This window comes from Macaca thibetana, chromosome 2 (genome assembly GCF_024542745.1).
Source record: "Macaca thibetana thibetana isolate TM-01 chromosome 2, ASM2454274v1, whole genome shotgun sequence".
In the NCBI taxonomy this organism is placed as follows: domain Eukaryota; kingdom Metazoa; phylum Chordata; class Mammalia; order Primates; family Cercopithecidae; genus Macaca; species Macaca thibetana.
This window is the reverse complement of record NC_065579.1, coordinates 94,433,063-94,450,622: the sequence shown is the minus strand read 5'-3', so window position 1 is coordinate 94,450,622 and position 17,560 is coordinate 94,433,063. Positions and strand designations below refer to the sequence as shown.

At 38.5% G+C, this 17,560-nt stretch overlaps 1 protein-coding gene and 1 long non-coding RNA gene across 32 annotated transcripts in view; one reads left to right on the top strand and one right to left on the bottom strand.

The window, feature by feature from the left end:
- Positions 1-17,560, bottom strand: part of RPL14 (ribosomal protein L14) — a 575,215-nt gene that overhangs the window by 169,222 nt on the left and 388,433 nt on the right. Inside the window, exon 1 of one of the 30 annotated variants that reach the window (XM_050780437.1) lies at positions 14,722-14,725. The exons of the other annotated variants lie outside the window; for them this stretch is intronic. The gene's annotated coding sequence lies outside the window, so the exon portion shown is untranslated. Of the gene's footprint in view, positions 1-14,721; positions 14,726-17,560 lie in introns of those variants that run through there. 30 annotated transcript variants of the gene reach the window in all.
- Positions 1-17,560, top strand: part of LOC126948551 (uncharacterized) — a 63,351-nt gene that overhangs the window by 20,062 nt on the left and 25,729 nt on the right. The gene's annotated exons all lie outside the window — the stretch shown is intronic.

The window sequence follows — 17,560 nt, the reverse complement described above, 5'->3', positions numbered from 1 at the left end:
ATAATATATAATATATAAAATATATATAATATATATTATTTTATATAGTGCATGTAAACAAGGCACATGTTATGATTTAAATTTTACAGAAAAGGAAGCTGAGACTGAGAGGGATTAAGAATCTTATTGAGGCTCACAAGGGTGGTAGCAAGTAGTTGGGCTGAGACGCGAATCTAGTGCTTCTGATGCTAAATGTCATAATGACTACAACTGAAACTCTCTAGATAGCAGAGATTTGATAAGTATACCTGAATGATTCACAGAGCTCAGGCACATAGTAGATACATTGGATATCTGACAAGTCAAGACATAAAGGAATAATTTCATTTTAAAAAGTATATTGATTGTATTTAAAAATAATATGGTCCTTAAGATTTTCTACAATCTCCAGAAAACTTTTCAGGTGAAGTACCTCAGAGTTTAAAGCAAAGGTCTAATTTTTTATTCTGAGAAAGTACAATAAATATACTGCTTATGTATCCAGACCTTTTGGACACTGTGGTATCCAGGTTAGTTAGAAAATGCCAGTAAAAATCTCAACATATTCTCATGAGACTTGATTGTTGTATTTATGTTTTATATTAGGATTGTGTGATATAAATGAAATACTTAGAACATTGTAATGTAAGAAGGATTTAATCCTTGTATTTATAACATTAAACAGAGTAGAATTCTGTTACAACAAAACTGTTATGAATGTTTGCATAGGTCAAAAGTATAATCATGGTAGGTCATTAAAAGTTTGGTGATAATGAAGGCTGATAGTATCTTTAAAGAGAAGAGATGGTGGTTGACCTAAGAGGGCAAGCTAAACATCTTCACCATAAAACTATCTCTAATAATGTCAGTAAAGATATATTTTTGGAAGGAATAAATTCAGTGCTGGACAACTGCTTTTATTCATGTGCCATCAGTAAATCAGACATTTCTGTCCTCTTGAAGAAGAACACAGGTGGAGATCAATCAGTGGAGGAAACTGCATTCCTAAACACTGACACCACTGGATTATTGAAGATTATGGTATAATAGCTTCAAAATTCTGAAGGAAGATGATTGTGAATCCAAAATTCTATATCCAGGCAAACGAATGTATAAGAAAAAAGGCAAATAAAGGCATTTTCAAAATATGCAACAAGTCAGAAAGTTTACTTCCACAGACAACTCCAGGAAAATAAAATATAAATCCAAGGAAGATGAAGACAAGGGATAAAGGAAATATAGGTATATAAAGAAATCAGTAAAAATTGTGGTTGTATCTAAATCATATTGTTATGTAATGAGTGTCAACCGAAATAACAGCCAGAGAGAGGCTCTCTAAAATACAATGATATTTATCTGGAAGGAGCATTGCAAGGGAATTCACATACTGTGGTAAAGTATGTGCATATTCAGGGAGGTAAAGGAAGACAAAGGTTTTTAATGGAAAAATGAGAAAGATTATATAATTGTTTTGAGTTAAATTGTTTTGAGATCTTTGGCTACAAAAATTAGTTACAAGGGTGGCACCAGTCAGAAGTTGGAGAGGCAGTTGCTGGGCAGATGCCCTTTCAAAAGCATTTGTGTGTGTGTGTGTAAGGTTGTGATGGCTGTTGTGTAAGAGTGTGGTTTTTGGAGTCTTTTGTGATAGTTCTTATTATCAGGCATTTGTATATGAGACCCCTGCTACCCCTGCTTCATGGCTTTCCCTGGCTCTGTTTCTCAAGGTTTTTAATATGAGTGACTCCATTTTGATTCTGACAGCTTTCATATAAGGGTGAAATACGTTACTGGTAATTTCTAGAAGAATAGAAATATGTATTTTCTAACCCAACAAAAGGCATGAAGAAGAAAAAAGAGCAACCATAAACCATAGTAAATTAAAAATATTAAATTATAATAAAGAAGTTAAAAGTTTACAATTGGCAGTAACCACAAAAAATGTACATGCGTTATATATTTTGTATTAAAAGGCAACCTTTGTTTTATGTTAAAACTGTCTCAGAACTTCACCTCACTGCTGTTTATAAGACATGCTAAAGCCAAATAACAGCATGATCGAAAGAGGGATTGAAAAATTTATGCCAAGCAACTGCTATTGTAAAGGAGGGTGTAACAATATTATTATCAGAAAAAATGAATTCAAGGAAAATGACATTAAATAGAACAAAGAAGAATAATTCATATAGATTAAAGTCATGCTACCCCAAGAATATGCCTTATAACCTTTTTTATTCCTAACAACTCAGCAGAGTTGTTACACATAAAACAAAATGGGGAGAAATAAAGGAATTTGTATTTACCATGGGGTATAATAACACCTGTTTCAGAAACGGACAGATATAGTAAACAAAAATTAACATACAGATATAAAAAATAATACAGTGAACATGTTTGTTCCAATAGGCATATGTAAAACTTTGTACCCAATGCAAAACATACCAGCTGTTTTCAAACAACCATGACAAAATTATTTTATAAAGAGAATCTTCCACAAAATTTAAAATATAGAAATTGTATAGAACATAGTCTCTCACCAGAATTTAATAAATTAGTTATTAATTTTAAAAGGTAGCTACAGAGAGGCTGGAGGTGGTGGCTCACACCTATAATCCCAGCACTTTGGGAGGCCAAGGTGGTTGGATCACTTGAGGTCAGGAGTTCAAGACCAGCTTGGCAACATGGTGAGACCCCATTTCTACTAAAAATATAAAAAGTAACCAGGCGCGGTGGTGCACGCCTGTGTTCCTAGCTACTTGGGAGGCTGAGGCAGAAGAATTGCTTGAATCCGGGAGGTGGAGTTTGCAGTGAGCTGAGATCACACTGCTACACTCCAGCCTGGGCGACAGAGCAAGACTGTCAAAAAAAAAAAAGGGAAAATAAATAAATAAAAAAGATAACTACAAGAAAATATTTACTTGGAAAATTTAAAAATTTAAAATTTAAAAAATATTCCATCTGAAGAAAGGAACCTCACCAAATTGTTTTATAGTCAAGTTTTTCAAACATCAAGGATTCTTCATTATGTAAAATGTTTCAAAGCATAGTAAAAGATGGAAAATAATGCTAAAAGCAAATATGATAAAGAAATGTGAGTATAACAACTTCTAAGTAATTATTAGATTAAATGGGAAATGTGAGTATAACAACTTCTAAGTAATTATTAGATTAAATGGCAAATCAAAATTGAAATAATAAACCATATTAAGAATTTAGTTTAAAAATGAAAGGGCTGCATATCAAAACGTAGGGATGCAGCCAAAGCAGCATTAGGGGAAAATTTGTAGGATTACATGTACTTATGAGAAAACATGAAAAATAAATGGACTATATTTTCAATTTAAAAACTAGAAAAAGAACAAGGTAAATCCAAAGAATGTGGAAAAAATAAAATAATAAAGAGAAAAGCAAACATTAAAGTTATGAAAAAAAGTAATCAATATAATTTGTTGATAAGTTAAAAAAGCAAATTTTGTTCTTTTAAAATGCTGTTGAAATAGACAAACTTTTGACAATTGTGATCAGGAAAAAAGAGAAGGTTTGTAAATGTAACCTTGATAATAAGAAAGAGACATACTTATAGATACAAACAACTTTTTAAAAATTATAATTCTTTATAGGAATAAATTTAAGAATCGAAATGCAAAGGATGATTTTCTATAAACGCCTATAATTAATTTACAAGGTAGAAGGTAGAAAAATATTCTTCCTAAGAAAGGCACCTGGCCCAAATAGTTTTACAGTCACATTTACCAAACACTAAGGATTGTACATTAAATAAAATGTTCTAAAGCAGAGAAAAAGATGGAAAGCTTTCTAATGTATTTAATAGTGCTAAAAGCAAATATGACAAAAAAGACATAGTTTACAATAGCATCAGAATAACAAATACTTAGGAGTAAATTTAGCAGAATAATTGTAAAACTTATAAAACTATAAAACATTCTTGAAAGTAATCAAATAAATGTATCACATAAATAAATGGAAATGCATCTCATGATCAGGGATTAGAAGACTTACTATTGTTAAGATGGCAATGCTGCCAAAATTGAACTACAGGTTCATCACAATCCTTATCAAAATCCCAGTTAGCTTCTTTGCAGAACTGACAAGCTGATTCTAAAATTTATATGGAAATGTAAGAGATCTAAAATAACCAAAAGAAGAGCAAAGTTGTTGTATTCACACATCCTGATTTCAAAACTTACTACAAAGCTACATTAGTCAAGAATGTGGTACTGAAATAAGGATAGACATCTAGGTCAATGGAATAGAACTAAGGGTCCAGAAGTAAACCCTTATTTGACTTTGGACAGGAATGACAAGAGGATTCAAAAGGGGAAAGAACAGTCTTTTCAACCAGTGGTGCTCAGTTGGAAATTAACATGCAAAAGAATGAAGTTGAAACACTATCTCACACCATATGCAAAAAAATAATTCAAATGAATCATAGACCTAAATGTAAGAGCTAAAACTATAAAACTCTTAGAAAAAACATAGGCATAGATGGCTCATGCCTGTAATCCCAGAACTTTAGGAGGCCAAGGCAGGTGGATCACTTGAGGTCAGGAGTTCGAGACAAGCCTGGCCAACATGATGAAACCCTGTCTCTACTAAAAATACCAACATTAGCCAGGCATGGTGGCACATGCCTGTAGTCCCAGCTACTTGGGAGGCTGAGGCCGGAGAATGGCTTGAAACAGGGAGGCGGAGGTTGTAGTGAGCCGAGATAGCGCCATTGCACTCCAGCCTAGGCAACTGAGTGAAACTCTGTCTCAAAAAAAAAGGAGGGAAAAAACGTAGGCATAAATCTTCATGACCTTAGAATAGGCAGTGGTTCCTTACATATTTCACCAAAGTACAATCAATAAACTAAAAAAGTAGATAATTATATATTAAAATTAAAAATTTTATGCTTCAAAGCGTATCATCAAGAAAAAAAGAACCCATGGAACATGAAGAAATATCTGCAAATCACATATCTGATAACAGAGTTGTATCTAGTATACATAAAGAACTCTTACAAGTCAGTAGTAAAAAATAGGCCAATTAAAAAATAGGCAAAATATTTGAATAGTCATTTCTCCAAAGAAGATATACAATAACCAACAAGCACATGAAAAGATGCTCATCATTAGCTCTCAGGGAAATACAAATTAAAATCACAACGATGTGCCACTTCACACCCAGTAGGGTGGCTACAGTCGGACAGAAAAAATAACAAGTGTTGATGAGGATGTGGAAAAAGTGAAACATTCATATGCTGCAGGTGGGAATGTAAAATGCTGTAGCCACTTTAGAAGACCATCTTTCAGACCCTCAAAAGGTTAAACAGATTTATTATATGACCCATCACCCATTAGAAATGAAAACCTTGGTGCTCACAAAAACTTGTATATGAGTGTTTATAATAGCATTATTTATAATAGCCAAAATATGGAAATGACCCAAACGTCCATCATTTTGGATAAAGTAAATGTACTATGTACATGCAATGAAATTATTCATCCATAAAAAGGGATGAAGAACTGATGCATACTACAACATGAATGACCTTTGAAAAACACTATACTAAGTGTGAAAGAATCCACTCTCAAAAGATTACATATTGTATGATTCCATTTATATGAATTGTCCAGAATAGTCCAATATATAGAGACAGAGGATACATTAGTGGTTGCGTAGGGCTGGGGATGCATTTCAGGGAAATGGGGAATGACTGCTAATGGTATGTAGTATTTTGGGGGTGATAAGAATGTTCTCAAATTGGTTGTGATGGTTATATAGCTCTCTGAATATGCTAAAAATTATGGAATTCTACACTTAAAAAGGGTAAATTATATAGTATGTGAATTATCTCAATCAAACTGTTAGAAGAAGTAAACAAAAGGGCTAAAACCCAGTTTCAGTTATTCACTACAACATATTAAATTTTGTTTTTACTTTTATTTTGATACCTTATCTTGATAAATCAGCCATGTGTTAAAATAATCTTGTTAGCCTAGAAATGCTAGGATAACTGATCATAAGTAGCCATGTTAGTATAATTGTAAGTAAAAGAATCAGAATTTAATATGTAAGAATTTAAATATGAGGATTCTTCTGTTTTGGAGGAACAAAGGAGAGAAATTTTCCCGTTCCTTGCACATCAAAATGACAGGTTTCTTTTTTAATTTCATTTTTTGTTTTTAGAGACAGGGTTTTGCTCTGTCACCCAGGCTGGAGTGCAGTAGTGTAATCATAGCTCACTGTAGCCTTAGGATCCGGGGCTCAAGCAATCATCTTGCCTCAGCCTTCCAAGTAGCTTGGGACTACAGGAGCGTGCTGCCATGCTTGGCTAATTTTTAATTTTTTTGTAGAGATAGGGTCTCTACATGTTGCCCAGGCTGGTCTTGGACTCCTGGCTTCAAGTGATCCTCCCACCTTGGCCTCCCAAAGTGTTGGGGTTACATGCGTGAGCTACAGTGCCCAGCTTAAAATGACAGCTTTTAAAACACTAATACAACCACGGTCATTTTCAAGAGTTGCCATTGAGTTAATAAGGTTGGAGGGGCCTTGAGATTCTCAGAAGGGGAATGGAGACCTTGCATCTTTCATGTGGAGGTGAGACCCCGTGACAGTCAGTGTGGGAAAGAAAAGCAGACATTGTAGTCAATAGCCAGTTAACTATTTTGTTGAGACTTTTCTCATTTTGTCGAGACTTTTCTGTAATAATTACAGACATGAAGCACCATTATATATATATTGCGAAGAGACTGATCCATCCCTCCCCCAATACACTGACAAATTAAATGACACAAGCTCTGTGGTCATCTCAATGAATGCACAAAAGCATTTGATTTTAATTGATTACCTGGTTCTGTTCTCCAAGGACACCCCACCCCCTGTTTTGTTTTTTCCCCAGTGAGGGAAGGGCCAAGGACCACAGTGTGGGAATTAAGGCTGCATTTTATATTATCTCATACAATTTCTGGAAATGAGATGACACAGAAGTTTTTGCTTCTCATTTTGGGGGTAGAGCAGTGACCTTTCCAAGTCTTAAGTTTATGCTGATATTCGGAATGTAATAATAGTTTATTTGAATTCTTTTCTTAGCTCACTTTAATATAAGAGCTACTTTATTGATTCTATTGCTCTTTTAACTGAGCCATGTTTTTTTGTATACAATATACCCACAGTCTTCCCATCATGGTATGTAATTCCACACCAACCATGCCCTTATATTACAAGGCTGTGGAAAGCTCTGATAACAGCTATGTTGAGATGTAAACCCATGGTGCTACGTCCTCATAGAATTTTATTTAATTGATATGTACTTCATGTTTTGTTAGTTTCTTAGGCCATTGGGTCTACATTTTCAAGACTTTTAAATTTAATCTTCTTATTTTATTGGAAACAATTTCCGTACATAATGAATTTACGATGGTGGTGAAAGAACCTCATCCAAGATTTAGGCTCTTTTTTTTTGAAAGGATTGAATCTCATCTAAGCAAACAAACAATAAATATTCATGTGGCAGAACCGTAATAGCTTGCATTTAGTGAGTATGCACTATGTACCAGATCAGGGTTAAGTGCTTTACACGCAATATTTCCATTATTATCTAGCCTCATTTTAAATTCGAGACCACAAATCTCAAATGGGAAGTCAGTGCCGTACTTCTTACTGCACTTCCTAGGATGTCCTTTTTCTTACTCTCCACAATGATGATTTCATACATCTCTCACTTCAAAACCCAGCTTTCTCCCCTATGTTTACTCTCAGCTGATGACCTTGCCCATACTTTGTTGAGAAAATAGAAACAATCAGATAGGAACAAACATCATCCAGCCACCAAATCTCCCCGCATTTGTACCCCCACTCTCTGCTTTGTTACTTGTTGCAGTGGACAAAGTGTCCCTATTTTCCTCTTTTGCCCTCTCACAGATGTTACTCCCGTTAAGTGTCCCCTCTCCTTCCTGCATTTATCATGTCCCTCTCTATATAGTATTACTTCCATCAGGATGCGGATATTTTCTGGAATCTTGCATCTTAACAAAAGCAACAACTTCCCTTAACCTTATATCCTTTCCTTTCCAGGACCCATTTCTCTGTTCTTCTTCCGAAGAATTGTCTATAGTCACTGTCTCTAGACAGTGCTTGTGACCCACGTTTCCTCCACCCCACCAAACAGGCTTTTATCTCCACTGCTACCCAGAGCTCATTCTTGACCAAGTTGGCTTGATCTCCATATTGTCAATCCAGTGTCATTTCACTGTCATTATTTTACTGGACCCTTTCCACAGTGTTTGACAAAGTGAACTCTTTTCTCTTGGCTTCTATGACAGGACCCTCTCTTGGTGTCCTTTCATATCATTGGTCACACAATTTCCAAGTCCTTTGCTGGCTCCTTCTCTGCCCAGCCACTGCCAGTGTGATCACTGAGACAGGAAGAAAGCCCAGAGATGGTGGTTTCTTGGAAGCCAAGGGAAGAAAGTGTGCATCCTAGAGATTGGGTTTAGGAGGGGCAGTCACCAGCAGAGGACAGTTGAACACAGTGGCCTGACAACCTCATAGTTGTGCTCAGTGACATCATGATGTCAGGATGAGGGGGTTAGAGCCAAAGTAGAGGAGGAAGCTAGTTCCAGATACTCATGAGACCAAGGAGAATCTCAAATCATTTTTGTTTTTGTTACACTGGAGGCAATAAGCCATCAGCAAGAAGGAAATGCATTGGAACTTCCCTTTGAGTTAAAAAACATGGAAAGGAAGCTATTCTTCATCAAAAACATCTTTGAGTAAGAGAAGGAAAGGAGGACAATTATGTAAATAAAGCCAATCAGCCTTTAGAAATGAGTACTTTATGGAGACAGGGTAAGAAAACAGACTATTTTGGGTTCTTTTTGGTTCTGTATGAATTTTAGCATAGTTTTTTTCTAATTATTTGAAAAAAATGACGTTGGCAATTTGATAGGAATAGCATTAAATCTATAGATTGCTTTGGGCAGCATGGACATTTTAGCAATGTGCATTCTTCTAATCCATGAGCATGGAATATTTTTCCATTTGTTTGTGTTGTCTCTGATTTCTTTCAGCAGTGTTTTGTAATTCTCCTTGTAGAGATCTTTACCGCCTTAGTTAGGTTTTTTGTTTTTTGGTGTGGCTATTATAAATGGCATTGTGTTCTTGATTTGGCTCTCAGCTTGAACATTAATGATATATAGCAATGCTACTGATTTTTGTACATTGATTTTGTATCCTGAAATGTTGCTGAAGTAGTTTGTCAGGTCTAGGAACCTTTTGGTAGAGTCTTTAGGGTTTTCTAGATATAAAATCATATTGTCAGTGAAGAGAGATAATTTGACTTGATAATTCCTTTTTTCCTATTTGGATGCCTCTTATTTCTTTTTCTTACCTAATTGTGAATTTTAGGCTTTTAAAATAATAACACTCCTTAATAGAAACAAGAGAATTTGTGGAGCTATCAGTATAATGAGTTTGTAGGGCAATGACATTGCTTTTTGGAGTATAATTCCAAAATAAATAAAGGACCCCAAGCAATATAACAGACAATATCTTCAACAGAATTTTTTATGGTTAACTGCAGAAAGGGATTTCATGTGGCTTTTTCTTATAGGTGATAAAGAGTGAAGACCTTCACCCTGTTACAAACAGTTGTGGATTTATCAAAGCTACCCAATTACAAAAACCAAATCTGACTTTTCAAAGTAAACAAATTATTTTCTGTATAATTCTGTAATTAACTATGGGGATATCACTGACCCATTAGCAGAAAAAACATATGGAATGAGATTTGTCTTTATGCTTGAGCTGGGATGTTATAAAATTATACATCGTTAACCATAAACTCAGTCACCATGTTGTATAGCTGGGATGCTAAGATACAAATAGTGGCAGAAATGGCACAACCAGTCCATGACCTCTTTTAATTACTCAGGATGATAATTTTAGGTATCTTTAAGGTAGCTAATTAAAAAGTATGGAGATTCCAAAATCAGTTCAAGCAACATTATTCAGCAAACTTCAGAGCAAAGAAAGTAATTACTCTTCCCCGAATCTATTCTACTCTTTTAGTTAAGGAGCTCACTGATCCTGCAGTCCTGGGAGGAAACCTGGGGCCTTTTCACACTCTTCTTTTCTCCCTCCTCTTCTTTCTGCTTGGTCCTGAGTCTGCCTCCAATTCCCATACCTGCTTTCAGCCTCACTCTTGCCCTGGGCCTGGGTTGGGAGGTGGTTAGAGAACAAGATTATATGAAATGTTAGAAATGTTGAAGAGGAGTGGGACTTTGGGGTTTGCTGCTCAGTGCTGCCTCAGGCCTCCTCTCCCCACATTCAGTTGCAACACTCCTTGGTCCCCCGAGGTATGGCTACAGTGGGCCTGGGTGTGGCTCAGGCCACCTCTCTGGAAAGCACAGATGTCTATGTGGTGCTAACTATGTAGGTACATGGAGGGTATGAGTTGTGGGCACATGGCTGCCTACACCTGGATTTTAAAGGATGCCCTGAAGAGCCAAGGGTCTCAGGCAGAGAACTGCCACAGGGATGTGACTATGACAGATAGCTCCACTAGGGAGATGCTTTTTGCTGTCAGGGAAGCAGGGCCACCTCTGAAACCCCAGAATTATAGAGTCACCAGTGTGCTGTTCCAGTCTGGGAGAGCTGTGGGCATGAGACTCTAATGTGTGAGAGCTGTGGTGTGGGCTGCAGCAAAGGTGTGGGTGTGGCGTTGCCTGGAGCCTTGGGGCCCCAACTCCAGTGTGCCCAGGAGTTGGGACATGGAGTTCAAGATTATTCTGGAGACTTAAGATTTAATGTTATTTTCCCTGTTGGGATTTGGATTTACTTGAGACCAGTTACTCTTTTCTTCCTTCCTGTTTTCCTCTTTTGGAATGGGAATGTCTATCCTATGCCTGTCCACCGTCGTATTTTAGAAGTCCATAGCTTGTTTGATTTTACAGGTTCCCAGCTAGAGAGCAATATGCTTGAGAATGGATTGTATCTCACCCATATCTGATTTAGATGAGACTTTTGAGTTGGTGCTGGAAAAAATTAAGACTTCTGGGACTGCTGAAATGGAATGAATGTATTTTGTATGTGAGAATGACATAAATTTGGGAGGCTAGGAGTGGAATGCTATGGTCTAAATGTTTGTCTCCCTCCAAAATTCATATGGAAACTTAATTGCCAATGCAATAATATTAATCGGGCCTTTAGAAGGTGGTTGGGTTGTGAGGGCTCTGCCCTCCTGAATGGGATTAGTGCCCTTATAAAATGGCTTGAGGGAGTCTGTTTGTCCCTTCATGCCCTTCTGCCATGTGAGGACACAGGGAGAAAGTACCATCTTGGAAGCAGAGAGTGGGCCCTTACCAGCTACTGACTCTGCTAATGCCTTGATCTTGGACTTCCCAGCCTCCAGAACTATGAGAAATACATTTCTATTAATTATAAATTACCCAGTCTAAGGTATTCTGTCATAGTATCAGGAAGAGACTGAGACATGCTATGTGTACCTCCTCTCCTCTGCTGCTTCTAGCTCCACCAATCTGCCCTTCATTGAGGTCTACTACTAGGGAAAGTTTATCGTTTTATTTGTTATTGTTGTTAAGGTTTGAGTTTTCTGTCTGGATTGATGTGTACAAGACAGAGGCTGCAATAAGGAAGCAAAGACCAGAAACCATTGATCTCTAAGTATGAATTCCTAGGCTTTTTGGAAGGACTTTGGGCTTCGCAGATAGAAATAGGGGTTTGAACCAGTGTAGGTTTGAACCAAGATTCTGAGTGCCATGAAGCCTACCCATCTCAATCACCTGGGTTATGCCAAGATTATCCTGGGACCATCATAGAGGTAACATTTGAGCTGGGCATTCTTGAAGAATTGTGTAGGATTTTCAGTATTACAGGGAGGTATTCCAAGAGACTGAAAGTAATGTGGGAGGACACAGACTTGAAAAAGGTCCTAGCTTGAAAGGTTTGTGACCCTTAGAGGGCAAATTTGGCCAGAAACTCTGCCAGGAACTCTGATCCAAAATTTCTGTAGGATTACAGTGCAGCTCTGACAATGCCTGGAACAGACTTTCCAACTGCATTTAGAGTTGCCTTTTTAGTGTTAGCTAAGAAGTCTATTTCCCCTGCAATCAAGGAAGAATGGAGGCCGAGGGAAGCAGAATCCTGACTGTTTCAAGTCGAAAGGGGTGACTTACTCCTTTGTCATCAGACAGTTCAACAATTGATGGGCACCAAACTGATGTCTGGCTGAGTGACATTAGCAGAAGCTGTTGTATCCAGATAGTCAGCATTTCAACAGCTCAGAGTGATGAGCTTGGACACAGGAAAGGGAATAACAAAGTCATTTAAAGACAAAGAGGAATCTCAGCCCAGCAGACCTAAAAGAACATCCCATTCATCACCAGGGTGGCTCTACAAAGACCCAAATTACAAATAGGGTAAAAATGCTCATTCATAGAGTCTGTCCACAGTGGAGCATTCTTTACACATAGCCTATGTTTATCAGGCAAAGCATGCTTGCCCTGCCTTCTCATTTTAAAGACTGTATTTAAAAGTCTTCCTGACTTCCCAGTGGATTTGTCCTGAAATGAATGAAATAGTAGAAAATAATAAATCAGAAAGGACAGGCTCTGAAATTGCAAATTATTGTCATTACTAGCAAACAGGAAAGGGCATGTTGAAGATAGAAGTACAGTAGATAACATTTACTACTACCACTGCCTACAAGTAGCCCTCTTATCTTTGATTAAGTAATTACCACAGCGCTCACTGAATGAGGACAGCAGTTACATGCTTTATCATCCTGTCACCTCACCACCTAATGCTTCATGGTTATGGCACATCGTGGCTCTAGGCCAGCAGTGCTCCTTGTCGTGTGAGATAGCATATAGAGAAGATGGCTTTCACAGCCTTGAGGCTCTTAGCCTCTCAGCCCTGTCTCCCCAAACCTCCCTGAACAGTACAAGGCTGAGAACTTGGTTCACTTGAAGGAGCCATCTAGGAAGTGCCAAGGGCAGGCCAAATTGCCCTAATTGTGGCAGGGTACAGACTCTCTGGATTCATGGAAAGTCTTAATCATTAACTGATGTACAGACATTCATAGCACTTTTCCTGCACAAGTAGACTTTACAGAGATTCTTGGGTTGCTGGGCTTGTAAATTGCTGCCCCTGCCTGCCTGCCTGGTTTTGAACACTATGAACATGGAGAGAAGCAGAGCTGGATAGAGGAGGAGTCTGTTACCTCATTCACTTGCCTCACAGTGGCACGTGGCTCTTACCTGTGTTAGCAGAAAGATTTGACTTTGGCCCATTTCAAAGAGCCATAAAGACACTTGATTGAAAAGCTCAAACCTCAAGGCAGTCCATTGGTTTATTGCTAGGCAGTAACAAGCTGTTGTCCTTTAGAACTTGAGTTAAAATAGCTGGATAGTAAGTAGACGTTCTTTCTCTGGCTTGGGGAGGAGAGTAAGGAAGACACAAGATGGACAGTTTTCACGAAAGGAATGGCACAACATATCCCAGGACTTAATCCTCTTATGAGGGTCACCAATGGCTAGGAACTGTCTGGATTACCTCCCCACCTCTGTCCTTCTATCTGCCCTTTACACATTGAATTAGGTCTAAAGAATTAGCACTGCCCCTTACAGGGGTAGGGATGGGGACAAGCTGGAGGGGGAATGTGAGTCATCAGAAGCTTGCTAAGTTTTCTAACTGGTAGATGGTCTTCAAATCTTTTAAGCCACACAACCCATCAGTAAAAACTGTTTGACAATTTACCCCTGAAATATGTGTATTTATTTATAAATTATTAGCATGTATCTACTATCAGCTATCCACATTTTTAAAATATTGGTACATCTTACTTTCAGATTAAAACAAAGAAATAAAAGATCTAATATTTTCTTTTACTTGCTCCTAATTGAACATCTTCTTCATTTTTTTTTTTTTTTTTGAGATGGAGTCTTGCTTTGTCGCCCAGGCTGGAATGCAGTGGCGCGATCTTGGCTTACTGAAACAACCTTTGCCTCCTGGGTTCAAGCAATTCTCCTGCCTCAGCCTCCCAAATAGCTGGGACTACAGGAGTGTACCACCACCCCCAGCTAATTTTTGTGTTTTTAGGAGAGATGAGGTTTTACCACGTTGACCAGGCTGGTCTTGAACTCCTGACCTCGATCCACCTGCCTCAACCTCCCAAAGTATTGGGGTTACAGGCGTGAGCCACAGCGCCCGGCCTGATTGACCATCTTCTGTAACCCATGTGTAGTCTAGACTCTGCTTTAAAAACTACTGCTCTAAGCTTTGGGTTCCTCAAGTTCCGGCTTTTTGTTGGCAAAGGATGAAGGGGAGGGATCCACTCAGAGAAAAAAGGGATCATGACTGCATGTATGAGCTGTGTTCAGAGAAATCAATAGAAAAAATGAGTACTTCAAGCTCTCCCCTGGTTTGCCAATGATGGCGGGAGAAGGCAGTGGTATTCATGGACTCTGTGTTACCTCTCACTGAGCCCAGAGATGGTATTTAAGATGGCACAGCTCGACTAAGCCAAAGTTGATGCTGTGTTTCATTGGGCGTTATGGGTCCTGAAAGTCTGGAAATACGTGGGCCTATACCAGACTCTGGGGAGCAGATTCCTGGACCACTCATTACTACCTGGGGTTATGTCACCCTCTCTAAACAAGGAGTAAAGGTAAAGTAGAGGTTGGCGGAGCCTCCGAATCCTTCATCTTGGTGTTGTGATTTCCCCCCACATTTCAGTGTTGTGGGATCCTCACCCCCAATCCCAGGATGGGCATGAGAGAGACTGCTCCCCTGCTGTGCATGATCTTCATGCAGTTCAGTCACATGGACAGAGGTAACCACAGCCTAGAGCCAGGACCACCACAGCCACGAGAGGTGAACCAAACTCATTTCAAGCACCTGCTCTGTGCCAGTCTCTGTGTGCCAAAAATGGAACCCAGTTCCTTAAGAAGCTCTTGGGCCAGTGCAGGAGAAAGATGTGCAAACACACACATGGAGTGCAGGGGAGGTCTTAGTTTGGGTTTTTCTCCCAAAGCAGACTGAGTCGAATTGTTCATTTGGAAAGTAATCCTAGGAAAAATACTGAGGGCAGGTGAAGTGAAAGAAGGAAGGGAGGAAAAGTCACAAAAGAGGCATCAATGAACAGGCTATCACTGTGGGCAACTGGGCCTCCATCCCTCAGGGGATTCCTTGAGGAACTCTGTTGAACCTTCCTGCTCAAAGTGTGGCCAGCAGCATTGGCATCACCTGGGAGCTTGTTAGAAGTGCAGCATCTTAGGCTGTACCCCAGACCTACTGAATCAGAAGTTGTTTGCACATTAAAGTTTGAGAAACACTGCCTTAAATCTTTCATCTTTGCCAAACATAACAACTTTGATATAAAACATTTTTAAAAAACTATTTTAGGACTTGGTTCTACTAAACTGGATACTTCTGATAACTTTTTTGAGGTTTCCAATATTTGAAGTGCATATTAAAGTTTTTTTCAGCCCGTAGAAAGCTATTTAAAATGCAACTGCATTTACCTGCACTTTATCATAATTACAACTCCACTGCAGAGACAGAAGGCTCGCGCAGCCAACTGTTCTGTAAAATGCTAATTGTGTATGGGAAGTACTTTCCCTCAGAGAAAAATAGAGCGGCTGTCATGTAAGAAGTTATTTTTAAAGAAATACACCAAATGTCTCCTGGACTTTAATGTTTTATCAAAATTTCAGTGAATAGAATACCCTTTGTGAAAGATCAATACACATAACTCGGATGTAGCTGGACTGTCTTTACTGTCTTACATTTCTTGCCATCTGATGGGAATGGCTGTGGGTGGGAAGATGAGGAAGTCAGGAATTCTGGCCAGGAAATGCCTGCCTGGAGAGGATTTCACATGGTCTACTGATGTTGTTCTCTTTAATCTCCCACTCCTGATCTGTGTCTGACCGTTTAAATGTTAGCTTGTTTGCTGTTAATGTTTAGCAAACATTATTATGCCAGGCACACTAATGGTAGTTGTCAGCATAAAATAAGCAATAGAGACTGACTTACTAAAGCAGAGAGTTTATTTGGGAATAGCAGGAGATTGCAATCCAAGATATACATGCTATGATGGATCATAGGTACATCCAAGGGGTTTGGGGAAAGGGGAAAGCTTTTAAAGACACAAAGGAGAAGCCCACATAGGCTGTTTTGAAACAAGAACCATTGGTTATGGGGCTTGTTGCAGGAGTTGGCGTTAGCTTTTTGGTGGAGACAGCTGGTGTCAGGCAAGTGTCCTTGAGCAAGCGGCTTAACTGGTGTCAGGCAAGTGTCCTTGAGCAAGCGGCTTAATGAGATGCTGAAGTATATATACTTTAAAACTTGTGTTCAGCAATAATGTTTCAGTGTTTTACCTTACTTGGAAATGATCTAGATTTAAAATTTAACTTAGAAAAATTCGAAGGGTATGGCTACTGAAGAAATTTGGGACACTTTTAAAAGTAGACATATTTTAAAATATAATGATTGTTAAAAAGTACATATATAAACTTTTATTTCAGTTATATCTCTTTAATTCACTCATTCTTAACAATTATGCTTGGAACACTCATGAAAATTACATAAGACATGAGACAAAGCTGCCGTCACCTCAAGTTATTTTCCTATTATCCGTTTTGACAGCACATGCATGTCAGGCAGTCATGACAAAGCAAGAACCCTAAAGTTAGGTACATGAGTATTGTTGACAGCTCAGAAGACACAAAAGTTCTCATGAAACTGACAATATTAAGCAAGTCTTGTTACAGATTTACTTAAGTCATGTGAACCTGAAAAGCATTTAGCTTAGTTCCTATATTTCTAGGAATTTTAGGTATACTCATTCATCTCTAAGCCAATTTGAATAAAGCCTTTACTATTTGTAAAGACCTTTACAATTTTTCATTTGCTCAATATTCAAATAGTCAAAAATCACGCCAACAAGGAAGAAAGTGGACAGGGGGCAGAGCATATAAAGTTAGCAAGGCTTTTAGAAAAGGAATTTCAGTTGACTAAGATGTTCCCATGGGAGAAGCAAGATTTAATAGAACAGAGGGGCCTTAAAAAATGCATACATAGCCTGAATTTTAGCTTCCAATTGACTTCCGGCCATAGAGTTCCTTAAAAAAATCCTCCTTGGCTGGGCCCAGTGGCTCATGCCTGTAATCCCAGCACTTTGGGAGGCCGAGGCGGGTGGATCTCGAGGTCAGGAGATCAAGACCATCCTGGCTAACATGGTGAAACCCCGTCTCTACTAAAAATACAACCAAAAAAAACAGCCGGACGTGGTGGTGGGTGCTTGCAGTCCTAGCTACTCGGGAGGCTGAGGCAGGAGAATGGTGTGAACCCAGGAGGTGGAGCTTGCAATGAGCCGAGATTGCGCCACTGCACTCCAGCCTGGGCGACAGAACGAGACTCCGTCTCAAAAAAAAAAAAAAAAAAAAAAAAAATATATATATATATATATATATATACACACATACACACACACACACACACACACACACACACACACACACTCCTCAAATATCTTACTATCAGGTTTCATCTGTGA